The 27,975-nt window shown below is 41.1% G+C and overlaps 1 protein-coding gene across 3 annotated transcripts in view; it reads right to left on the reverse strand.

The window, feature by feature from the left end:
* Positions 1–27,975, reverse strand: part of FAM107B (family with sequence similarity 107 member B) — a 61,819-nt gene that overhangs the window by 9,554 nt on the left and 24,290 nt on the right. The gene's annotated exons all lie outside the window — the stretch shown is intronic.

Genomic DNA, 27,975 nt, shown 5'->3' on the forward strand with positions numbered 1-27,975 from the left:
CCCCATTTTAAGAATTAGACAAATAATTTAGGTTAAGCGCATGAAGATCTCTATTGATTTTAATAAGCCTACTCAGATGAAGCATTTTTAGATCATCAATACTGAGACCCTGAAGACATTCCTGCCATCCAGTATCATGTCAGCTATGGGGAAAACACCTTCTGTGGATAAGCCCTGAACTGTACTGCACTGAGCAAAAGCTTCTGTGTGGAAATTGCCAGATCTGCAATTGTTGGGATTGGGGGACATATTTTTGAGGGGAAAGGTAGAGGAGAAAAAGTTGGATGAGATTGTTTCTTAAAGGCCATATTTCACCCAGTGAAAATCCACAGAAATTCACTGATCTAAAGGCAATGAAGTCTTTATGATTTATATCATCTGGAAACATGGCATTTTCCTATCCTAAAAAGCTTGTTTATACACCAAATCACAACTTTTAATCAACAGCTGACAAGTAAACTATGGTTTCAAATAATTTATACGTGACCATTCATATCCCATTCCATTACAAAGCCTCAGTCACAAAAAGTTCAGCATCCAAAACAAAGCACATTCAGAGCAATTCTGCCTTCGTTTGCTGTTGTGGAACCTGCACACAGAATCTGCAATTATCAGTTTGATGAAACATTGGCCCCTCAAACAGACCCTAAAAAAATAATCTCACAGCATGTGGGTTTACAGAGATGAAACAATTGGACATGAAAGAAAAGGCGAGAGACCTCCATTAGCCTGACTGGCAGAACAGCTGACTGCTGAACACTGTATGGTACAGGGCTATGACACAGATCAGAGAATCACTGGGATTTGCTGCGTATTTTCCAGTAAAAGCTGAATATGTACTTTAATTTAGATCCCACTGTTACCAGCCCTTCCCTCCCTCTCTCACTCCACGGGCTGCAAAACCTGTCCAAATTCAGTCTCAGTTTAATCCCTAAACTATTTTCTTTCATTAGGAATCTCATATTGTTGCTCAGGTCTGATTCAAAATCCACTTGATATAGTGGAAAGATTTCCACTAATACTTCAGTATATTAATACTGAACAGTACCACCATCACCCTGCTTGGGCTGCATGTGTGCTTAACAGATGAAAAAGCAAAACGACAGGAGTAAATTTTCAGCGGATGCGGGGAAGCCACTCTAGATTTGAGTGTGTCCAATGGACCTGGGATAGCCCTTTCAGCTTCTTTGTTTGAATGGATGATGTGAATTGTGTTTTACTGGTGCTACATCTCACACAGACGAGCAAGCTTCTACAGAGCAAATCCAATGAGAAACAGCTTATCAGTGTGAGCGGCTCTCAGGGTGGCCCCTGCATTAGTTTTTCAAGGCAAGTTTATATGTAGCGTTTTTTAACTCTGTGGGGGTGCTAGTTCTCACAGAGACCTCTGAAACTAATATAAAAATTGCCCACAGTTCAAAACTATGTAAGTATATTGCTGTACATGACATAAACCTCTTACTGACATTGATCATGCAATAAAAATACTTCTTCCATCACCCCTTCAGAGTCCTTCCTGCTTCAATCAAGCAACCAGCTATCACCACATGTGCCAAATATACCGGATCATTGGAAAACTGTGGTCAGAAGAAACTTGGAAGATTTCTAATCCAAACTCCTGCTGAGAGCAGGAACAGCTATGAGATCAGACCAGGTTGCTCAGGAAAGTCCTGAAGTCCTCCAAGGCTGCACAGCCTCTGTGGGCAACCCTGCTCGCCCATCTTCATGGTGAAGTTTTTCCTTACACCTACATGAACCTCTCGTTTCAACTCATGCCTGTTGCTTCTCACCCTCCAGCCATGCACCACGGTGAAGTGCCTGGCTCCATCCACCTTCTTGGTAAGTTCCTCCCAGGCACAGGGAGCTGCTGTTAGTCCCCCCAACCCTGCCTCTGCTCCGGGCTGAGCCAGCCCAGGTCCCTCAGCCTTTGCCGCAGCACCTGCGCCCTGGCCCCCAGCCCATCTCGTGTGGCCCTTCGCTAAACTCCTATCTCAAATCCCTCATTGTTTAGTTGCATGCCATATAAAAAAAAAAAACAAACCCCTCAAAACCCGAACCATGGCATACTTTTCAACATATAACACATAGCACCATGCTGCTAATAGAAAATGTGTGGAAGTCTTTTCTCTTTACCGTAGACAATAAATAAACTAGCTATAGTTCTTTTCTTTTTTTTAAATAAGGACACAATGATTCATACTTCCTCAGTGTTCATTTCAGGCTTATCACAACTAAACAACTCAGATGTTACATATCCAGCCACCACCCAAAATAAACCTGCTCTGCAAGTATTTGGTTTTCTGTACCCCTCTATCAGTTCTGACGCATTGATGGGGCTGCAAGTCTTCTAAAAGGCATTTGTCATCAGCAGCTCTCCATTAAAGTAAATCCGAAAATAACCTGCTGCTCCTTCAAGACAAGTCTTCTGTTTGCTTAGACGAAGATGAAAAACACAGAATTACCCTACAACTGTCTGCCATAATGTACTATTTTTTTTAACACGAGCCCCTGAAAACAATTTCATTCAGCCATTTCTCAGAAAGTTTCATGTAATACTTTGCAGCACACAGATTTGCTTTTGCCAAGCCCTTAAAATAAAGTCTATTGATTCCTCTTTCTTCTGTCCCATCTCTATTTTTAAAAATGTATTAAACTCAGAGGTCAGGAATTGTGGTTTCCTAATGTAACATGAACTCTACTAGCAGCAAACTTGAATGAATAAAACTCCCTTGGGAACTGAAGATGCTTTCAGTGTGTGATTAGGCTGCAAATGATTTCAGCTAGGATTTCCTAACAGAGCCAGCAAAATAGGGCACCCAGTTCCCACTCAGTGAATCCTCTTACACCCTTTGCAAACCTCAGTCTGGCTGGAGGCCACCAACCCAGTCCCGCGGAGTCACTGTGTAATATTATACACAAACAATACAAATAAGACAGTGTGATTTCTACCCACACCCTTTCAAAGCAAACATTTACAAAAGCACAGGCAAGTTTCACATAAAAAGGAAACTGAGGCACAAAGGATTCACCATGCCAATGGCGGACAGTAACAGAGCTGGTAGTGTAGCCCCACAGTTTCATTCTGAGATTCAGGCTCACACCAATAAACCAGTCAAGCTTTCAAGAATCCCTTGAAAGTCATCAAAGTTTAGTCAACTAAAAAAAAAAAATTAATTCCACAAGTCTCTAGTGCTCATCACCACAAAAGTACACAACCCATAAAGCTGCTTTCAGATCATCACTAGGTGCAACAGTGGGACATGAGCAATCCAAATAATCACTTCACAGGAATATGCCTCCTTAAGAGCATCCGAGAGGCTCCTTTTAACCATCTGCTGTTACATGATCAATTGAGAATGCACAATCCATTTCTGTGTTTCCCCATTACCTTGCTCCAAAACAAAGGAAAGAGATTTGGATTCAGGGGATGTTTTAGCTGAGCTTGGCTCAAGTTTAATACAACCACTAATTTGGCAGGTGCTTCCCCAGTGCATTTGCTGAATTAGCTGTTGCTGCACAAGCAGCACAAAAGCATTTATCTACCCTATCTTGTCCTGCCTGAGTAACTCTCACAGACTTTGTCCATGACTTCTTACGTACACATGGATTTTCATCGAGAAAGAATAAATTGGGCATGCTACATGGAAGAGGAATTCTAACTCCTCAAACAGAACTACAAAGCAATTTCAATATCCCAGTAGACAAAGAAAATGCCTCTGTATAAAAATAACTTCAAGTATCCTCCCGGACAGAAATGTAATGTTTTCAGATACAAAGATGCTCTTAGAGCAATCAAGAAGTACCATACTGGTACCTCAGTCTTGGAGAGCCAAGACCAAGTGGTCACATACTTGCAATCCTCTCATTTATTTTCCTTGGAGCACAAGTAAATTCTGGGAGAATGGAAGAGACCTGTCAAGTTGATCATACTGAATAGATACAACTGAACCAGGGTGTGCCAGAAGCATGCAAGTTACATCTGGGGGAGCATGTCCAACAGACACGTATGCTTCCAATGTTATTTATTTTTTATTCTATCTACAGAGGGTATTTTTCAGAAAAAGTCCCTTAATGGTAGTAACACTAGAAACACGCGTACAAAGAGAACTACAGACAGCCACTAGCATTTTTAACAGATTCAGAGTAGATCTTAACAGCATCGGGTTAAGGATTCAGCAGCTGCCAGAGCTTTTGCTACAACAGGGCTCCCATAGCTTCCACAACAGAGGAAAGTTCATGCCAAAAAACCCCTCGTGTTTATATGGCATTCAGGGAATTGCATTTATTTTCTATCTGGTATTGCTCATAACAGAAATCACCCTCTACATATGGAATCTGAATATAAAAATTCCTGCGAGACACCATAAATTTATATTATTACACACATATATGGCATTTTCACCTTTCAAATGATTCCCACAATTATTTCCAGCTATGAAAGCAGAGGTGGAGTTGAGGTCCCTTAAAAAGCAGATAAATAAATACCTAAAAATACCGATGAACATAAAAATAACAGACTAGTCCAGGATCCAAAAGTTACATTAAGGCTAAATTCACATTATTTCCTTTTTGCCTTTATAAATTCTTGAATTAATATCTTCCACAGAAGCATTAGCTCAAACACTGAGTACCTCCTGAAGATTTTATTCTCAAAAAAGCTTCAACATCTGTTCTGAGCTGTACTGTAAACCATCAAACGCTATTTTTTAAGACTTACATTTTTAGCTCTTTAAACTACTGCGTAGACTTGTGGTTTGTTACAAGTAACCCAAAGGCATTTTTTGAGAAGAAATATGGTTTTTCTCTCCCCCTTCCGATTTCAAGAGGAATTGGAATAAAAATTCTTCAGCACGTCTCTGCTTAGACGTTACACAACCAGCACCGCTTGTATCAGCCAGCTCAGGTGGAAAGCTAAAGAGCTACTTAAATGCAGAGTGGGCTTTCCAGGCATCATCACAGCACTGTTTGCACATGAAAGCTCACCACTGCTATCATTTTTACCCATATGTTCTGGGTGCAGTAAGAGGCACTTGACTAGAGAGATTTACTTGATTAATCCTTGATTGTAGATATCATTAATAACTTCCCACAGTTCACCCTTTAATTCAAAGTAAGAGTTCCTGAAAATAGAATACAAAATACCCTTCCCAGCCAAGATGCTCAAGCCAGCCACTGTCCAAGGAGTTTGGCTCTTATTCACACTGTCTTTCACAACTGAAAGGGATGATGGGGTTTGGATCATGGCAAAACACAACCAGACTGCCTGTGGAGGTAGAGGGAAGGACCAGAGAGGTCCCAGTAGCTGCAATTTCTCCCAGCCCCTCATGCTTTTTTCAAAAAGGCTGCCACTTCCCAGCCACTCGAGTTTTGCTTCTAGATCAGAAGAGGAGAGTGTCTTCACCTGCCTCAGAATCAAACATGTTTAGGGCAGTGTGTACCTACTGTGCCACAGGGATCGCTCATCAACTATCAACCTGTTACTAGATTACTTACTACATTACTATTCTTCAAACAAAATGAATACCATCAGACTTTTAAACCCTTTAGCAGCCACCTGGCTTTTATTTATGACTCCAGCCTTGCCTTATTGATCTTAGACAGGTTATTTCATCCCTGTGTGCCCCAGCTCACACACGTACAGGAGAAGAGCATCTTAGAAATCACCACGAGCTTCTGCAAGGCCAATCTCGCTGCTTCTGGTCATGCACTTCTAAATCTTCAGATCCCAGCAGACACAAAGAAGTAGCAAGACTGAAAAACTTCTGTCCATACCATGCCAGAACAGTTTAACTCACAGCACCTTCCTTATACTGGGTATCATCAGTTAACGGCTTCATTAGTTGCATGGCTGCCAAAAGACTGACAGACCACGTAGACTTCTCGCAGGAACAAGGGTGCCACTCCTGCTCACTTGATCAGGGCAGCCCAAAGCAATCTCGGTGATGTCAAGGATATGGAAAGAAGAAGGGCTTGCTGGCTACTGAAGCTGTTCCTGTTGTCACTTTAGAGGATAAAATGAACTAAACCACTCAAAATTTCAAGGACATCCAGTTAACACTCATTTTCTTCCCTTAAGTACTGCTGAGAGAGTAATGTCAACAAAGCACAGAAAAAACATCCACTAGATGAGAAACCAGAAGAAAGACGGTCACTTTAAAGATGTTTGCATTGGCACTGATGGCTAAAGGGAGACAGAATGCAAGATTTGGGGCAGTGCTCCACACTGTTACAATTCTCTCAAATGCAAAGAGCTGTTTATGGCTTTCATTCAATTTAAACACCACCAGGCAGTCTCTGTCCCTGTGCTCTGAAGTACAGTCAAGTCTTGGGTGCTAAGGGAAGAGCCTAGATCCCCCCAGAGACTGAGGACTAAAGAGCAATGCTGGCAAGGGCAGAATGGCTGGTTCCTTGTGGTCTCTAGTCTACTTGGAAAAGAGATGCAGAAAGACACAAACTGCTTTAAGAATAGCCTCACCTTCCACTAAAATCACTAGGACCAATGAACAGGAATTTGTATTAATCCAGAAGAATTTTTCCTCAGGATGCAAGATCTGTGACAAAGCTCTCTGCCACCAGCTTTGAAACCAGCTGAAAGTACCAGCTCTAAATAGTTGCATTTCTTTCTTCTCTTGCTCAGTTAAAATGCTGAAGAAGTATCAATGCAGCTGTGTAGTTAGAGGTGGAAGATGAAAGAAAGAAAGTGCCTCTCCCCTCCTACTGCAACAAGAGGTCTCCATGCAAGGTGGGCTGTAAGAGCACTGGGAGAGAAGAAGGAGAGGGAGACCTTCATTCACCACTGCAGGCAGAGACTAGATCCCCTTTTTGTCAGACGCAGGCAAAACATGGATATAGACTTTCTGTGCAACAAACTACTTAGCATCTAATTTTTAATACAGGCAGTGGAAAAGACAGAAAGACACGGGATGAGGACTAGCACACTGTGAAGAGTGCCCATCTTCCCTAAATCCTGGTCTATGCTGTAACACCATGGTTCCAATCTAAGACTAACGGCAGATAAAGTAGACTATGCATCTTATCTGCATCATTTCTCTTCCCCAAAAGTCCTGCATGTTTATTAAGGACTTTCTATACTCCATATTCCTTTTGCTCAGTGCCTTGTGATTACTGAAAACCTTAGACAGGATTGGGGATATGGAAAGCCATTCTGATGGCAAGAAGAAGAGTCAGTGTTTTGGACAACTCTCATCGAAAAGGCCTTTAGTAACTGTATTGCTTTCTTCCTGAAGAACAACAGCATGTCATACAAACACCTCATCTAACGTCATTCATTTGAAAGGAATAAATCATGACTAGCAAAGGGATGCAACTAAACATATATTTGGCTTTCACCAATACACTACACAGGTAATTATTACACTGCAGTAAACATGACTTTCAGGAGAAGATCACTGAAATTATGCCTCCTAGGAAATGCACTCCACAGCACAGTTTGCAACTAGATTAATCCCAAAAGGTAACTAGCAATTTATTCATACATGGGTCAACAGTGATCCATATGCGATTCTGAAGTGACACATTTTTAAAAGAGATTTTAAGATTAGAAAAGCAAATAAGATCAGTTTATACTCCCTGCAGCTACAGTGCACCATCAGTGTTCTAGACCAGTCAGTCTGGACCACTATATTAAAAATCAGGGCAGGTTTGGTTGAACCAAATCTAACTACATTAAAATATGGGATTTCGTAGGAAAACTGAGCCTTGATTCAAAATCAGAAGTCCAAAGAGTCAGAGGACAGTTTCTTCAGGGCTTCACTGTTGCAAATGTTAAGAACTATCAAACAGTGTCACCCAGTGGTAAAGGACTTCCTGCAGACAGGAACAGAGTAGAAAAAGTCAGGGGGAGAAGGGGGAAGACTGACCCAAATCTATGTTTATATAAACCGCTAAAGTTAAAGAGCAAACAGACTAAATCCCACACCATTTTAGCAGCAAGTCTTACTTCTAAGTCATTCCATTTCTGAAAACATCAGCATTAGAGGACAGTGATTCTTCAAATATAAAAGGTTTAACACTGAAGAGGTATATTGCTGAGGAAGAGGGGCAAATCCAGAGCAGCCAGCAGCTTCTGATTAATTGGGAGAGTGGAAACATTCCAAACATCTGACTTGAGATGCTTAAAAGGAGACTGGTGAATCTTGAATGCTCTATAAATCTAGTTCGCAAGACTTCAGCAAGATTCTTCCAGGGAAGAGAGAAAAACATCGATGGTGGTTGGTTTTGCACTTGTTCTGTATTTTCTTCACAAGATCTAGTGAGCAAGATGAGAGAGTAACGTGTGCCCCAGTGAGGCCAAGCAAGGTCCAGGAACAAAAGAGTGTAGGTAATAGTCCTGAAACAGAAATCCTCTTCCAGATGCTATAATGATGACAATGATGATGATGACGATGGAGGGTCCTAGTAAATATTCAATTGGGCAGACTTCTATGCCAGATATAAGCCAAAAAGGGTAAAATGACCTTTGATATAAGTGACAACATTTTGGAGCAAGAGAAGAGGCAGGTTACTTGGCACATATGTAAACCTGATTGGCACAGCAAACAGTTTTCTAATTTATATAGAAAATAGAAAGTTAAAAAGCAAATGGAAGAGCAATACCTATGAACTGGAGAACATGCCCTATACTGAGGCAGTTCTAAGAGCTCTGCTCACTTGTTTTTTTAAAAAGTGAAGATTAAGACCAGCCTGATTATCCTGTAAGCAACAAGCCTGACAATGGTTTGAGAAATTCCAGTGACTGGAGATTGGGGCTACAAAAACAGATTCCTAAAATAAGACGCATGCTTTAAAAGTAAGGGGAATAAAACACTAGATTTCGTAAAAGATTTGTGTTCAATTGCATGGAGAGACCAAATTACAGGATCATAATTATCCCTTATAGTTTTACAAATTCATAAATGTATGAATGCAATTAATAAGTGTTTGCAAAGGGGTCAGAAGATTAAAATCTCTGCATTAATCAGGTAGTTATGCATTCAGTAGCTAGAGCAGCAAAAATGAGACCAAGCGAGCAAAGTATTTCACATGCTGCCTAAGTTACACCAGTGCTGTAAATTCCCGAGTCTTGCCAGTCGGGGCTGGTGAACCTCCAGATTTTGCTTCATGCCACATGCTGCTCCTTAGGGCACACCAGCGTCCTGCCTGGGGTTATGGCACAGCACGATCTGCTGAGCTGTCATGCCTCGTCTCCCCTCTGGGTGTTTCTGAATGACAACTTAAAAGGAATTCTACCACCCATAAAAGAAGCCCATTTTCAACAAATTTAAAAACACCAACATAATGAAAAACACACAGTTCACTGCAGCTTGCCAGATTCCTAAATATATTCATAGGTAGTTATGTAAAAGTTAAGTACTTCTTCAGACTATCAATTACCTGCCAACTCAACAACTCAAGTTCCCTTCATTTTCTAGGAAGGGACCCCCTTCCTAGGAAAGGGAGAAAGAAAAAAGAAAAAAAAAAAGACAAAAAATCTGCACTGGCAAAGATTGCTTTTTTCTTCTCTCTTTGGTGGCAAACAGCTCAAAGCAAGCATCCAGCCTCTGTTTTGGATTCTTAACACAAGGAGTATCTTTTCCTAGAAACAGAGAAAAGGAAACAAAAAGAAATAATTTTCTTAAACCTATTGCTACTCCAAGCTAACACACTCCCAGCTTACTCACAGGAAAGAAATAAAACCTTCACCTCAAGGAGTTAGTCTTGGCCTAGGCAACTACATCCACATTCCAGCCTGCACTGTGTCCACAGACACCCTTCCTTGCCCAGACCTGTTTTATCATCTCAGCTGGCAGAGATGTATTTTAGGTATGTGGCTCCTCACCGCAACTCAGTTGAAAAGGACACCACTACAAATGCAGGGAAGAAAGACCTGAAGGAAAAGGCAAGAATAAGGAGACCAGTAAAAACTGATGACCTGATCTTCCAAAAGTGCGGTGGAGTAGGCTGTTGCACACCCTACTCATGACCTTAACCAAAGGCATGATACCCTAATGGGTTTAAAAGGAATGAGTAGGTATAAGAATGTATGTCAGCCAGAACCAGCCTCCTGAAAACGTATGCTACAGGAGGCAGGGCATACACAATATGGGTTTAGGACTACCAAGCCTGATACACGTGCAGCTATTAAATTGTAACAGTGACCAACAGGAGCCCTGTAAAGAACACGACATGCCACAGGCCACTTAGTGGACCATCATCTTCTCACTGTTTGATGGAAGAAATGAGAGTTCTGAAAAACAAGAATTTATAAAAAAACAAAAATTGAAAAAAATGCTGACACTGGGTCACATCTGTCGAAGCTGGTGACTTTTTACATGCTTTTTATGAGCAGCTACAATCAACAGCTTTTACTGCAACCTCATAAATCAGGAAGCTCTGACACCAGGGCAAGGCTGAGTATCAGTCAGTATACTGCACATAAAAGGGTAACACAGCCTGCCTTGCTTCTCAGACGGAAGGGCGTTGTTTTCTAAAGGAACATGCCTCCATCTGAACAGTGTATTGAACTGTTGCTCACACAACTGAGTTGCCTTTGGCCTTTTAGCCTCCCTGGAATGAAGAACCCAGAATGTCATCACCTAAAACAAAAGCAGTCACACAAGCATAGCATGTACACAGGGGAGATTTTAGCTTATACTCTGACAGAAGAAATTGTGTACGGTGACACATATGTGTAGGGTGTTTTCTAGGTCATCTTCTTGTTTTGGTTTTCTTAGAAAGGTTTGAAGAGGTTCAGGAAGGGAAAAACAGACCACCACTCCCTAATCCCTCCAGAAAGGAACTACCCAACAAATTCCAAGTAGTTAATGAAGAAAAATAAGAAACTAGAGGGATGGCCCCAGTCTCTCCACAAAGGGATTGTTTGCTGAGCTTGTGAGCTGGTGGCAGGAAAGGAATTTCCTACAATTGTTACCTTTCTGCTTGACAGATCACCTGAAGGGAAATTTCAAGACTGTCCTTCCTCAGCAGCACTAATGAAGGGGGCCAGCCGTGCCACTGGAGTTAGTAGGACTGCTCAGCTTTGCTCCTCTCATCCTTCCCCAGGGCTTTTGAGAGGACAGCTTACTTGTTTTACATGCTACAGAAGTGGAACTGAACTGGACTTAAACTTGACCTGGAAGAACTCTTAAGTACGTAAGCTGAACAAGCAAACAAACGCACAGTAGTCCTAAGAGGCACCAAAGGGATGTCCGTCAAACTGTTAAACCACTTGCATCCCAAAAAATTACACACTAGTTCACAATGGTCTCATAAAGGAAAATAAAGTCTGCATATTCTTGTCTCTTCATGCTCAAAAATAAAGAAAAACCTTAAAGAAGCAAAAACCAAAGGGCTGCAAAACAAGACTCGCATAAAGCCAAGAAAGGGGATGAAAGTCTTTGTCGTGCGATGTCTGCAGCTGAGGAACAAAAGCAGTATTAGGTCACAGCTTGGCTCTTGCTAGTCAAGGTTCATGAAAGTAGTGTACAGAGCTTCCAGAGAATTGAATGCCATTTGTCATTCGCATATAGACAACCAGACAACCACATCTCTGAAAGAGGGTGCTGTCAGCCTGAAGAGAAAAGCCTTCTCACAAGCCTTGGAGCCCTCTTATTAACACCATTTCACAGGTGACTCAGCTTACTTTACAACAGGCAGGCTGAAAAGCTGTCTCCTAGCTCCAGTTTTAACAGCAGCAGCTTAATTAATACGATGAATACCTATTGATAGGCAATCATAACTGCCAACTGCCAGCTGCACCTCTTCATGCCTGAGGCCAGCCCTGTTCTTTGTTCCTCTGCTGAACAGACAACTTGGGGGGCTCTTAGCACCTGCTGGGCCTGCAACCGAAGAGGGAAACTTTCAGGCCAACAAACTTTGTATGCTGGCAATAAACTGCATGTTAAGAACTCCTTAAAAATGTTACCATGTGGTGTCCCCAGCAGGACATCATCTTACTGCCTCAGATGTTTGTAGAAGGAAGGAAGAAACTGCAAGACGTGTTTCTGCAGTCCTCTTCCTGCTCTCATTCAATAGCTAAATGGTCTATTTTAAAAAACCCAAATATGGAAAATTCCAATGAGCCTGTATGACCCCCATGTTTTTTAAAAAGCACACCTCTGTTTTGCAACCAGAAGACACTCACGGGTGAATACTCAGCACTCCAGTGAACACATTGCACCATGCCACAGCCCAGCAAGCACTGCCTTTCATGTTTCCTATCACTAAATTAATTACTAGTTTTCTCCGTGACTGTGTAACCTACAAAGATATTATGGACTTAATAGAAGGAGAGGAACTGTGTTTGTGATCAAGGGTGACAGAGGAACTGGTATTTGTGTAGGCATCTCATGCATTCTTGATTCCTTGGGTTGTGCCTCACCACAGGAAAGGTAGGTAGTTTGCAAATGTGAGCACAATTTCTAAAAAATGAAAGGAGGTGGAAGCCCGTTTCCTTTACTGTAAACTTGACCTGTTACTAGTCCCATAAATCTGAATAAAACAATCTAACCTTCCACAACACTTCCAAACATTTTAACCCAAGTTGCTCAAGTTCCTACATACATCACAGTTTGTCCACCATCTTAGAACACAAATCACTTTCTCAACCTGCTTGCTTAACAAGTAGTGGAGAATTCCAGATTGCCAAAGTAGAAAATTTACATCTGCTTCTTTTTTTTTAATTAGACAGTCATGTTTTGCCACGATTCACTGAGGAATTATGTTTTAAAACTGAAAAAAAATACTGAGCAAGGGGAATTCATCAAAATATAAAGTGGGACCTGTTCATTATAATGGGCTTGGTCACAACAGAGGCTCACTCACTCAGCAGGAAAGCTGCCCCGTAATTACAGCAAGGAACCGAGTCACGACAGAAGAGAGATGCTCTATTCTCAGCTCTACCAAAAATTGGATTTGTGATGCTGAGCAAGTCACTGAGGCTTAAATTAATCTGGAACAGGCTGTGGTTGTCAGCACAAGACAACATGTTGGATACCAAATGCTGAGAGAGCAAGACAGGCTTTTTTGGATGAGCAGATCAGTAAGAAACATCATAAATTACGACAATACTATGCTTTGTTCTATTATAGGCAGCGTTTTGTCAAAAGTTTTGGAGCCATTTCAGGTTAAGCACTCTTTTTTTTTAGGATTGAACAAATGCTTGTTTTAGAATCAAGAGGCAAAATTCAAATAGGTAATTTGCCAAATGAAGTTTAGAAAATTAAATTGATGGTTTAAAATAAGCTAAGAAGTTATGGATTAACAGATACAGAGAATAAAATTTAGAAAATATGTTAGAGTTAATAACACAGAGGCTGTGAACTTCTTGGTGCTGCAAAAGAAATGCCAGGGATTTATGAGTCTTATGTCTGAAGGACCAATGCCATTTTCACCCCAAGCCTATTTTTATGAATTTCTTCCTTCCCAAGTTATTACCAAAGTCCCTACTGTTTTCTTTTTTGTTATTTGTCGATGGATTTATCACCTCAAAAACAAAAAAAGACACATTAAACACATGCTTTTGTACGCTGTACTAGTAAATAAGTTCTCAGAAATGACTCCAAGATGAAGATCCACATTGAAAAACCGGAATGAGAGCTGGGAGCCTGAGGGCTTTCCTATCCCACTGATGAATACAGCACGTTCTTCTCAAGCATGTTAGTAATAAGACAGAGACCCATTTATCAAAATCTGTCCTCTTTAAAACAGCATGTACTCCTCAACAGTCTCAGTGCTCAGCAGGGTGTAAATACTGCATCTTCAGCCACTGCATCAATGTGAGTTTACATATATGTTAGTGTTTAAGATTACAGAAAATGTTTGCTACAGTTAAGTCCCGTTTCATCAAGAGGATGTTAATAATCATCCTTTAATATGAATGTTAACAAGTCAGCCATAGCTTTTTTCATATCATCGAAATATATGATGTTATAAACACAGATTTTCTACCTACTACACTGAAACCAACAGCCTGCCTGCACAGAGGATATCGTCCCACCCGCTTTAACGTTGATCCCAAAAAAGCAATTGGAAAAGCTGCACAGAAACACAACAAAGGCAGCATTTTTACTGCCAGACAGCAACAGGATCTATTTCCAGTTTAGAAATGCATTTGGTTTTGAAAGCAAACAGGCTATCAAAGTAATCCAGGAGCCCTCCCCTGCATAGATTTGTCATTAATACTTCTTGTTCTCTTACCTACACCTTTCCAGCACTGCTGAGAGCAGCACCCACAGGTACTAATGGCACCAAACTACAACTGGTAAGTGTTGCAACATGGCAAACATGGTTTGACCATGGTGTTAGCTCAGCCAGATACGCATCTTAAAGATCTTTGCAGCATATGACAGCTTGCTCCAGCCAGTCCCAAATCAGCAGTATTTGAGAAACTCTATAGCAATGATCAGCTCATGCTGCACCCGTATGCACAGGCCCTGCAGGAAAGCAAAACCCCCAGAAGAGAAAGAGACAGTCAGGTGGGATCACACAACTTCTGCCAGTGCAATGCACTAGTGAAAATCAGCACACAGGTCTATCTGTACCAGTATCAAGCAAACTTATTCCAGACTGGGAACAGCTGTGCCAGCATAAACACATCAGCTAGTGAGGAGAATTGTACCACTTCAACTGTACAGACAAAGCAGTACGACTTGTAGGAAAAGGTTAGAATCCCAGTAACATTTAAGATCAGACTAAAAAGTGCAAGTGGAAGAGGGGAATATCTCTATTAAGGACATTGTCAGATAAAAAATCCAAGCTCCTTCATCTTTCACAATATATGCAGGCAATGAGGAAGGAGTTACAAAAGGCTGAAATAACAAGATTTCAATCATTATCATTTGAGTTGCATTAGAGCTCATGTTATACATTTATTCTGCAAACGGCAATTAGAACCAAAATTAGAGCAATCTCACTGTCCACACACACTTGAGAGAGTCATTATGCTCCACAAGCTTACAGTCCACACAGAGGGCTGAATCATTATCCCCATTTTATATCCTGTATCTTCCTGGAAGCCAATGGCCTTTGGGGCTTACAAAATAGAAGAACTTTTGGAAATTTTACCTTTGACTGCCCTCAGTCAATGTTGCTTCCCTCCAGAGAGACATGACCCTCAGCTCATCTTTCATACAAAGGTAACATCCCGTTCACACTTCAGGTAACTGTTGAGTTTAGATTTTCCAGATAAAAAAAGATGTTGGTTGCCACCTTCATTCCCAAACCTCACCTTGCCTGCACTACTAACCTGTTTGCTGCAAAGTCATGATGCATGAGATGCAATATTATGTGTGTTTGAGCAGGGTGACAGTCACCTACCTCCATGAGAGTCCACCAACATGGCATCATCTTGTACACAGCTAAGCTAACAACTCCACAGTTTCGCGTTAAACGCCCTCTTTCACAAGAGCCCTTTCCCTCTCACAAACACACCTAATTAAACATACACCTCAGGGCCTGGTGGAACCAATAATAAGTCTTGTGGTTGTACAGGGGTGCAGATTTTGATTCAGGAAGTATACGTCTGCAAATTAATTTTGAACCCCATCCTACTGGGCTCAGTGTTTTTGATGGCTTCTACTCAACATAAACATTTACTACCATTGAAAACCTAGTGCTTCCAGGAAAACAATGTTTAGTTAAATTCACACAGTGATAAAAAAATGACAATAAGACCATTAAAAGTTGGAAATCAATGGATGAACTTTGCAAGTCAGCAGCAGTGGGTTTACTAGAGTGCATGCCAGCAAACACGCCTGTCCATCATCAGAAGTACCAGTCTCCCTAGTAGGAAGATTAACAAATTTGTTAGTTGTTTCCAGTAGAGCCAAAACGGCAAAGTTTGTAGAGGCTAGAGCATAGGCTCTTATCAGGGAAAAGATTTATGCACAATTTCAGAGTTCTTTAATCTCCTCCAGGGGGTATTTCCATTGCTAGAGGGTGCCGACATCCATTTTAGAGAAAACCTCTGAACGTGTCTTTTAAATATCCCTTCCCAAAAAACTCCCATGGGACAGCTGCATTACTTCAACAAGCGACTTGAGAGGCAGGAGGAGACAGTATGTTAAATGGGTAAGGCAGACACACAGAAGGCCAAGGCAACAAGAATTTATCCAAGTTCTCGTGTCTTGTTCTCCCCTTCTTTACATCAGATAAATCAACATAGTTCAGCCGTAAACACCTTCTATTAATCTTGCCCAAGACCTCAGCTAAAAACTGAAGACATCAACCACTTGTCTCTGTCTCGCTTAAGCCCTTTTATATATCCCACTCTAACCCTTGTTTATACCATTATGATTATTATCTAATTATAAACAATGGCTTGATTAAAACATACATATTTATAGAAGCATTCATGCCACCTACCTTTAGGCCTTTAACTGCTGTAGCTAAAATGGGAAAGCAAGCTCCTTATAGCATTAGCATGGTTATCCAGAGGGCAAACCAAAGCAGCTATGCTGAGCACTAATGTCAAATATCATCGCTCTCAAGCAGCTTGCAGAGATACTTGCCTTCCTCCACTGGGGTTATGAGAAGTCCAGGGAGCCTAGACTCCCAAACTGCTTTTTAATAGCAGTGGGAAAGGTCCTTCAAAAATCAATATAGAAATTCCAGCTCAAATTTTATAAATTACAGTAATACTGAACAAATCAAACCTGCCACTGCTTTCTACAGTATCTGCAGTATGCCAGTTACTTCCAGCTTCACATACTGTATAATTTAAAACCATGAATATACTCAGTTTAATCATTTCCTGTATTATTCACTGCATTGTGTGCAATACCTTGTGGATTAATTATCTAGATAACAAAATGACTGCAAGAGCCATTAATGTTGCCGGTCAGAAGTAGTCATGTAAAGAACCAGAGCAATATGCTCCTGCGATCTACAGCATGAGGGAAACTGAAGAACAACCCCTCCTACCTGCTACATACGGGTGAAAAAACCCCCTTCCTCCATGTGCAGGAAGGTGACTAAACCATTATGCCACTGTGGAAAGTCCCAATGGCTAGGAAAATTGAAGAGAGGAAAGGGCTTTCATACCTGGAAGCCAAACTGTTCAAAAGAATGGAGAGAAGGGTCACTGAGTCTTACATATCTGACTCTTCTTCATCTGAAATCCAATAAGGAGCCAGAACTTATCAATCACTACATGAACTTAACTGTATAGTAAATGCTATATGGTGAAAACTATTTTTTAGTCCCGTATGTAGAATCCCAAAGAGTAGTGCAACACCATCAATAGCTGAACTCACTGCGGAGCCCAGTGGATCCCCAGTACCGACTGCTCAGAGGATGCAGATGCCCCCTCTTCTCCCCAGGCACCCAGAAGTTCTCACCTCCTTGCATGAAGTGGCTAGCTAAACACCAGGAGCAGGGCATGGGTGGAACAAAACCACAGTTACTAAGTGGGACGATCCACTTCACCTAATAGTGACATCTAGAAAAATATGTACCCAGGCTAAGATGGTCCTTTCAGCTGGCCTAAGCCAATCCAGACTTTTTCTGTAGAGAAAAAAAAGAGGACAGCACTTCTGGGAAATGACCTGTTAGAGCAAGTCCAGAGGAGGACCATGAAAACAGTCAGAGGCTGGAACACCTCTCCTGTGAAGAAAGGCTGAGAGAGTTGGGGTTGTTCAGCCTGAAGAAGAAAAGGCTCTGGGGAGACCTTATAGCAGCCTTTCAATATATAAAGGGGGCTTATAAAAAGATGGAGAAAGACTTTGTACCAGGGTCTGTAGTGACAGGACAAAGGGAAACCATTTTAAACTGAAAGAAGGTACGTTTAGATTGGACATAAGGAAGAAATTCTTTACGATGAGGGTGCTGAAATACTGGGACAGGTTGCCCAGATAAGCTGTAGATACTCCATCAGTGGAGATGTTCAAAGTCAGGCTGGACAGGGCTTTGAGCAACCTGTCTAGTAAAAGATGTCCCTGCCCACTGCAGGGGGGTTGGACGAGATGAACTTTAAAGACCCCTTCCAATTCAAACCCTTCTGTGATTCCATGACTGATCACATTCATATTAGGATGGGATAAACATGTTTTTGAGGGTGCTTGTACTGATCGACAAAAGCAATCCAACACTGAGAGAGATAGTGCACCCAAGGTGACAGAGCCCTCCTAGACCCAGGACACGCACACAGGTGAAGGAAGCCCTTGAGCAGAATTACTGCTCTCCCTAACCACAGATGTGGCCATGTACCACCAGCAGGCTCAGCTTACATAGCTGGAAATGTCTCATTTCTGTGCGTCCTGGTTAAGCAAGAGGCACAGATTTCTGTTTGAAGGCAATATAAATTGCACCACTGGAAATACTAATGGAAATATTTCTGTTATTTCCAGGCCACCAAACACAAGTACATGTACTAGTTTACTGCTCTGGTTTCCAATTTGAGAAATGCCTTTAATGGAAGCATACCAAATGCCTCTGAACATAGATGTGCCTAAACTGCATCTCCAAGAGAACTCTGTTTTTAAATTAACTTTGAGCATGTTCTAACCTTAAAAGGGAGAAGGAGAGGGAAGAAAAAAAAAAAAAAGAGGAAAAGAGGAAGAAGGTCTCTTTTGTGTTATTCTTCTTTCTGCGAAAACAAGAGGAAATAGGTGTTGGTACAAGCAGAAAGGAAGACAGATTTACATCTCAAAGTTTCAAAACAAAGTGCTATCAGCAAAAATATTAGATTATTGATGCAGAGAGAGAGAGGAAGTTGCAAAGCTGCTTAACATTTCAAGAAGCTGTGAGGCTTTTCACTCAGTGCTGTAGCTGGGGAAAATAAAAATATTCTTTGAGTAGGATTTAGTAACTCAATAACAAAAGTCAAATAGATTAAATGCTGCATCTGTTGTTATAATTAAATTAACAAAGTACTGATAGAATCATGCATGTTTTCCCCTTGTGTACCATACCCTGGGCAAAGATGTGCTGTAGCTGTACATATTTCCTGTGTTATAAATTAAAACACAAGCCAAATTCACCCTGCCTGCAATGCTATTAAAAATCAAGGAAAATTACTCCAGGGATAAATCTGGCCCAGAGATGTTTTTCAACAAAGATGAGTTTCAGAATAAATTCTACCAAAATAGGTCTGTGTGGAAATACTTGAAACATTTTCACTGGTGTTCCCAGAGCACCTCTTTAAAAATATATTGGAACAGATAGTTGCCAGTATTAAATAGGTGGAAAATTTGAAGACAATGTTTTAGAATACTCTGTTTCCAGGTGATCAACCTGATATTCTTACAGTCTGGATTTGGGGGGGGGGGGGGGGGTTGTTGTTGCTGCTGTTTCATTTTTTTGTTTGTTTTCAGGATTTTTTGGGGGGTGGGGGTTTGTCGTTGTTTTGGTTTTTGTTTAAAATACCGAAGTATCTGCTGTCTTAAACAAAGACCACTTTATATGCAGCTCAACTTGGATACCAAGAATTGAGGAGCTCAGAAATTACAGGTGTACTTGGAGAATCAGAACCATGCATTCAAGAGATTTCAAATTTTTACACCAAGATTGCACAATCAGATGAAATACTACTTACTATAAATAGCATGAGGTTAGACTCTTGGCTGGCATGAGCTGGAGCCAGTCTACTAAAATCAATTAATCTTCCTCAGCTTATCTGACTCACTCAGGGAATGTGCACAACATTAACATTACAGTTCTCCACAGAATCGCACATGCAGAAGTGCTGGCAAGGGCAGTGGCCTCGGTTAAGCTTCACACGCAGTAGCACGATGCTGGAGACCTGCATGAATGCACCCGTAACACTTCTCCCACAGAAGAGTGCGTCAACTAAAATGATGAAAACAGCTATAAAACACACACAAGTTGCTGAAAGCAATGTATCTACAGCAATTTGCGCAGCTAGCAACCACTGTAATCCCATTTTTGCAGAATCATAGAAAACTGGGCTGGAAGGAACTTCCAAGAGGCCATTCATCCCTTCCCTCCCCAGGGCAAGATGTAGCACACCTACACACCCCTGATGTCTCCTTCTTCCTCAGAAGTTTTTGAGCCAAAATCATTCATTCATGATCTCAGTCCAAACCAAGATGTGATTCAAACCCAGTTGTTCATCTCATTTTAAGCTCCAGGTGTTGGCCTTTAATGCCAATAAACACACAGAACATCAAACTGGCTGGCTAGTTCCTATGTGAATACAGAGCTGAGCCTTTGCTAACACAGGGACAGCAGAAGATATAAACAGGTAGGATTAATGATTTTTTTAGAGCAAGAGTCAAACACAGCAGAAATAAAAAAATCTGTTCAACAGACCTCCATTGCAGGAGATATTTTTAGCACATCTGTAGGAGACCACAGAGGTCATGAGAAAATCTGCAATGCTGTCATGGAGGCCATCCTCTCCATAACAGGCACTGAGAGGCAGCGGGTGTACATACCCTCCCGCTGCCATACATAAGAGGCCACTCTGTTCCCAGAGAGTGCTGTCCTCTCCAGCGTTGCTCTGACCAAGACTGTTTTCCATCCCCCAGCTTTTACAAGCTTGTGACAAAGTCCCCTTACAATGGCACAGGAGCATGTACTTCTCCTCCCCTCTGTTTTCCCACCAGAAAGTCACAGGCTCAGAAGAGAGTCCCACAGAGCAGACAGCTCCTGGCTCCCCTGCCTCCCAAACCTCACAGGGCACAAATCCAGAGATGGAGTCTGTGGAGGGAGGAAAGGGGAGGCTGGCAAGGAAGGCCATTAACTGTGGTATTTTGCAAAAATAGTACTTGGATGGTTCTCACCAGCACAGAACGATTCAGGACTAACAGTGCTACTGATGGTGCTTCTGTAGTAAGGTAAAGAGAGAAGGGTCTGGACATCAGATCCTAGTCTTAGAAAACTTTTAAATTATTAAAGCAAGGCATCGATTCTTGTAACAAGGCGCTGCAGCTTATTTAAAGAAAATAACGCACTAATAAGAACATTCTTTTCCTTCCACATCTTCCAAGCATGGCATCACTAGGATCTGTTTGGAAATGTTTCCATTGCTTCCGCCACAGTCCCAAAAACAATCTTATGCTTGTAAAGAGATGCAACCCAGTCTCCTCATTGAGATTCTAAACCAGAATACATATTTCTTCTATTTTTTTCCCCATATATTTCTCTGCATGCAATTATTGAGGCAAATCATGCTCCTCAGTCTCCTGGGACTCAGTTTATTCTAATAATTGAGAGGGCTTTTTTCTTCTCTGATGTTCTGTTTTTCAGGGCAAGGTTATTTTTTTTGTGTATGATCCTTTTTCAATTATGCAAAACCCATGGCAAAAGTGTAATAAAAAAGCAACAACTCTCTTGCTTATTTTTGTGTTCTGACATTTTCATTTCGTCTCATAATGAGTCTAATCAATCTATCCTGCATTACACACTTATCACATTGCTAACCAGTAGCAATTAGAAATAGATATCCGATTTCTTTCTTCCAGAATTGTATGAAAATTAATATCACTTGTCACAAAAAGAATTCAGACTACAAAGAGCAACACAAAAAACACAAAGTATTTTAATTTGATACCATTCTTCATGCAGTTCTCAAATCAAAAGCAACAATGTTAAATTCTATTATTAGTCCTCCTGCTTGGATCATCACTCTGAATAAAGGCATTAATGAGATGGAGACCTGTAAAGCATTGTCTTAGAAGCCATAAAACATAAAACTAAAATTGAACAATTTGGTCCTCAGGGTTAAGAATTCTCACTAAATCACACAATCACCAAGAAAAGGCTGAAGTACTGAACAAAGAGCATCTGTAGTGGCTCTGTTCCTTTCTGTACAAGTGACAGGCAGGGTATCTCTCGGGTGACAAATGCGCGAGTCTTCCCATGACCCATATTAGAGATGTTGTACCCGTCGTGGTCAGGGAGCCACACTGGCAGCTTTCCATCCCGGGGCTCGAATTCTCACAGCTGCCCATGCACAGGACTTTCCTGCTCTCCTCTGATACGCTTGCCCTTATTTTCCGAGAGGCAACAAGCACAGTTGTCCCAGTTAAGCAGGAGGTGTCCTGCACCACTAAGACCCAACCGGTCTCACATTGGCAGCTGCAATAAAAACAACTGCTCCACTTCGGCAAGGAGCAGCCAGTTGCTGCAACAGCCAGCTCTGCCCCAGCAGATGGAAGTGGTGATGTTTCTTCAGATTGGTTACAGGTCTTGCCTTTAATTTCACTTGGAAGCTCATCCCTGCCTATCAGGTTTGTTCACTTGGTGCATCAGCCATTTGTTCTTTAAAAAGTTCAAATGGGGGAAAAAAGGATGTAGAAGCTGGAGTAATGCTGAGCTCTTCTGTAACTATGGCTTCTGTATCTGTATCTCTAGAAGTGGCTATATCACATCCAGAGTACGTTGGCTTACCACCTCAGAAGTCAGAGGCCTGCCTCAGTTTCAGTTCCCATTGCTGCCCGTCACTCAGTTGCATGCTAACTGTGAAATACAGACTGTGACAACAGCAAAGATGGACATGGAGTACAAAATATTCAGTGATTCAGCCTCAGCTCTCAACCATCTACTCAGATGTCACATCCATTTCATAAAAACATCCACCTGTTCTGCACCCGTCTTAATGGAGAGAAAAAAAAGACAAATCTTGCAGATGTGCAAAGCTCAGACAACAATAAAACAGGTCAATGATCAGATAAAGACTCAGGGTGAATACACTGTGAAAGAAGGCATGAATTTTGTTTCCTTGCAAGGTAACAAGACAGACTGACAGTAATGCCTATTGCAAAACTGTCTCACAAAAAGCGAGTGACACAATGAGGGATCCAGGACATTTGTATGCAAACCCATTTAAGCTGAATTCCATAAAGCATATACAGGAGCGGGGGTGCAAGAATTGCACAACTCTTAGCTTGCACATTACCTGAATCTTGGACAAAATGCCTGTGGCCAGCCATCTCGGGGATTTCCAGGCAGACTTAGGAAAGTCTAATGGCTCACCAGCTGCTACTGAAACCTATGTTCAAAAAGAGGCTAAAAAAATACCAAGTGATCTCTTATTAGGTCCAGACTTGCCATTGAACAAAGTAACAGGATAGGCAGGATCCAAGGAGTCTCTCCTTTATTTGAGCGATCCCTTGAGGCCCAGTCCCTCCAAGAGGGACAGCAATTACAAAGCTTTCATTAGCAAACCATTAACCTCGCAGTCACCAAAAACTTAAAGTTTCGTTTAGCACATGAAATTTTTTCATTCCCTTCTAAATCCTTTATACAATCTGCATATCAGCAAGTACAGATCACCGTTTTTATTTTAATATAGCAAACTAAATATAACCCTGATAGTTAAGAGTGAAATAAAGAAACAATGGCAGATTTTGAATACTGATGGTTATTTCCATCCCAACCCCCAATATTTGCACGTGTCTTCCACATGCTGAGTAAATAAAAACCCAGAGAGAAATACACACTGTGGGTCAGATCTTTCAGCAGGTATAAGTCAGCATGGTCTGAATGACTCTTCATACATAATTACACTGCCAAATACTTAATGAAAAGAATTGAGTGGATGTCAGCATATGCTTCGTGTAAAACAGAGAAGACAAGAGTTAAATTAAGACTCACTATAGGAACTGTATCATATGGTTTAAAAGAAAACCACACTACAAACACATGTGCAGGCCTGAAAAAGGGTAAAAAGCATGAGAAATGTCAGCCGAGGTCTGCTCCTCACAAGGAAGGAGATTCAACAGCAAGGGATACTATTATCCATTGCATCCAGAGAACTGGTTTTATAGAAACTGGCAGGCTTTCTGCTCCAAAGCAGCTGCTTGAATATTTAGCTTGAAAGGCAGACTATTCCTTGCATTTTCTTTGGTGTGTCTTTTAGATGTACTGCTAAACCACTCTGCTGACACGGCAGTGCCAAATGGCAACGTGCTTCATACGGGACCAGAGTGCCTTTAGGCTGAGTAAGTGCCTGGTAAAAACTGCACATGGTTTATACAGCACACTGAAGCGGAGACCACAGCACTGTACGGATGCCAGAGGCGCCTGGAAGCTGTCGTGTAATTTTCAAGGACACGGCTCAGTACGTTCACATCAAGCAGTGGGGTTGTACAGGAGCCATTTTCAGTGCCGGCTATTTTGTCGTAAAGAAAGACAAAGAAGGAAGCAGTCAGTAAGAGACAGAAACCTGTGCAGTCAGGAGAGCAGCAAATGACTCATGTACTGTAGAGATGCACACAAGACTAGTCCATGCTAGTCAGAGCTATTACCGATAATAACTCCAACAGCCTGCATTACATAGATACCAGGTTTGCAGGCTACACATCTGCCAGTTTTCTTGCTAGATAGTGAAAAACAGCATACATCTAATCACTCAAGAGCAATAATTCCCTTTCCTGCTTCAATCTTCTGTTACACAGTTTCATCTCGTCCAAGAGACTTAAAATATATAAATTAACAATATCTGATTTTTTGCTGGAACAGTGGAACAAAATAACTGATAAATTGAAACTTAAAAAGAAAAAGAGATAATGCAAAAAAAAAAAAAAAAAAATCGATGTTCAGCAACCGAAAATAATTTCCAAAGCAATAATTCAGCTTAGTGTGTAATTTTACACACACCCAGAGACACAGTTTTTCCACATATTAAACTAATGCTACCTAGAACAAAAGATGTACTCAGCTTTCCTTTGAAAAGCCCATGACACAAGTGGGTATCTAATAAATACAGAGACAACTGTAGTCTGATACAATATGGCAATTTCAGTCTAACACAGAATCTTGCTGCCACTGAGGCTGACGCCACACATTTTAAAGGAAAGCTACCAGACCTTTCCTGGTGTGAATATTTAATGTTTTGAGAGAAGCGAGAGAATTTTGTGTTTAGAAGTTACTCCATCAGAAGCACACACTGTTCTCTTAAACACTTTATTTAAATTAGGGATAACCAACTTGTAAGATTGCTCACAAAATCTCCAACCCCTCAAGCAAAGCAAGAACTCCTCAGTCAGAAAAGCTGTGGACAAACGGGATTATCAGTCTGGCTTGCGAGTGAGAATAGCCTGTTAAAAAAGGCAGAATCACATTTCCATGTGGAAAATTTTAAAATAATTATTACTAAATATAACATCTCAGATTCCCCCCCCCCCCATTTCATTTACAATAATACACATACACTCATCTCTGCTTGTTCCTTTAGATAACAACAGGTAGCAAAGTCAAAGTAATGTTCTTGTTCAAAATCTCTTGGGCATTGAGAGCTCCCTCCCAGGTTCCCCTGGAGGGGAGCAGCAACACTGAGACCACAAGGAAACGGGCAGGCATGTGCGGGGGAGGAAAGGAATAGCAAATACCTGCATGTGGCTCTCAGACCCATCTTCTCCATAGGCCTCAAAATATCCATAAGGTAGCCAAAGTTCCCCTACAAATCTGAACTGGGGGCAGGGGGGAGGGAAAGAATCAAGTATTAGTATGTTTCAATTTGAAAGTGTCATTAAGAATTATAATTCTGAGGTAATTACGGGGGGGGGGGGATAAAAATCAAGCAAGAAGGAGCCATTTGATATGGCACCTAGATGCCAAGAGAGAGAAGCATTTATTCTACCACACTGAAATATTTTATATTCACAGTCATCACCGCAGTGTTGAATAAAGTGAAGGAAAGTGTTGCTGCTTCTTCCTTGTATCATTCTCTGCTATGGCACCCTCTGCCATCCAAATTCCCACTCCCTCTCACACCTTTACAAAATGTCAGTGCAGTGACTTTCTAGGAATTTGGGCCAAGTTCAAGAATCCCCATCTGCTCCCGTTGGAGAGGAATGAGATCAGACTGTAAATGCATGGCAGACTCCTAGCAAAGAGACAAGTGAGCACAATTTGGACATGTATGAAAGTCAGTCCCAGCTTTCTTCATTCAAATTAAAAACTTTAGACTCGCCCCTGTCTCACTGTAATGAAGCATTTATATATTCAGTCCATCATCCATTTAGGTTAAGTGCATGTATAGGCAAGCACTCTCAAGACACTTCATTAATCTACATTTATCTTAAAGATGTTTAGAATTGTAGACATGCACGCACAAGATGAGTTTTTCAAGACTTCAAAGCAATTAGGTCTTGAGAAAAGTGGCTTCGGTAGCACATGTTCTCACAGTTATTTAAATAAATTCAAATCAAATATATGTTTAAATCAGCACAAGACTTCTCATTAGACACAGGCATTTTTTCCGGTTTTAAGAGCTTTTTTGAATTGCTTTGCACTCTGTACTTAGGAGAATGCACTTATGCAGGTAGTCAGCTTGCAGGATGGTGCCCCTTGACAAACCTACACATGCCCCCCCCCCCCCCCCCCCGGTTCAAAAATGGAATTTATAATACTTTTTCATTACAGTTGGTACACCACAGAAATATATATACAAAAGACATGATTCACATCTAAACATCAGTCTTTCAAGTAACTTTCAGGAACAGACAGCAGAAACAGAGCCAACAACTGAAGAGCAGAGCAGCACACCCACTGGGACAAGTGCTGGAGCAAACCTGGGTCAGCAAGTCCCTGACTGCTTGGAAGGAAGCACACAGACTAGAGAAAGGCTGCAACAGCAGAGAAGAAAACCAGAATACGCCACAGCTCCCGGGAAACTCACATTCACTTCCTCACTTGTGTTCTGAAGTGCATAAATCTGGAGTCACCTTCTGAAGATGTTTCTCCCCACCTGACCGGTCATCACGGTAGCCCAGGGCTAAAGTTAGGAGCAGAAGCCTGAAGTTGTCCACTGAACACTTCTAACTTCTTTATTTGGTAAGACAGCAAACATTCAAAACAAAAAACAAAAACAAACACAAAAATCAAAACCCAGAAGTCAAGCTATTGCCCAAAGCTATATGAGAACTTATGTAGAACTGGAAACCGAAGGTGGATCACGAAAGTCCCAGCTGAGCACTGTAAGATTAGCCCTTCTGCATTTGACCATCTACTACACTTCTATATGTGCAGTAATTTCAAATCCTGCCTATTTAAACTTTAACAGAAGACTCTTGAATTTTCCATCATTGCAAAAAAAGCCGACCCTAACTCCGTTGGAGAATATTAGACTTACTTATAATCCCAAGTGTGTCTCTTGCTTCCATATATTTATTTTCCTTTTAAGTCCATTTGTGGACTTAAAAGAAGAATAAATAGTCCATTTCTTGGCCAAGTCCATCTCTTGGCCACAAACATAGCCAAGAAAAAACAATGTGATTACATTCTGCATGTGGTTAAAGCCTGAAGCCTGCTTTTTTAAAACAGACACATAAGCATACGGATACGTATGTACCATATACGTATACTCCCACATATATATAGCTTTTGTTAATAATCAGAACAGATCTTGATGAATCACCTCTATCTGATTTTTTTTTTAAAGTGATTCTTGTAAAAAGCAATTCCCAAATGTGCAAACTATTAAGAAAATATGTGAAAAAACAAAGTCTGATTGGCAGATTAAAGTTGTAGGCTGAATAAGACATGAGCCTGTTTAGCATTAATGCCAGAAGATCCCCTCTCACTCTAAAAATCTGACATACCATTTTCTTTATTAGCTCTAAATCAACTATTCATTTACTTTACATTAAAATTAGGAAATTAGAAATTAATACAGGCGATTTAGAACTGAAGTCATGCAAAGACAGCACTTCTTTTTTAATAGACTTGCAGTTTAGAAGTGAATATTACTGCACGCTGCGGAATTGCTACAACAGTCCACAAGGGCAGCACTAGAAGTCTGTCGATATAACCATTAAGATTTAATTTACTAATTATAAGAGAGTTGATTAATTCAAGGCTTCCTTTTCCACTAATTGAATACCACAAACTGCCTCCAACTATTATGAGTTTAGATCCAAGTATATGAGCATGGAATGACTATCTCACGCACCATCTAGAATTACAGTTTCACAGATCAAGGAAAGGAAATTTTTTAAAATGGGGCAAGAAAAAGAAAGGCAAGATAATGCTTCACCCTAGTCAAGAAGTCACTGCCAACTCAGATTAACT

This window comes from Haliaeetus albicilla, chromosome 14, assembly GCF_947461875.1.
Source record: "Haliaeetus albicilla chromosome 14, bHalAlb1.1, whole genome shotgun sequence".
In the NCBI taxonomy this organism is placed as follows: Eukaryota; Metazoa; Chordata; class Aves; order Accipitriformes; family Accipitridae; genus Haliaeetus; species Haliaeetus albicilla.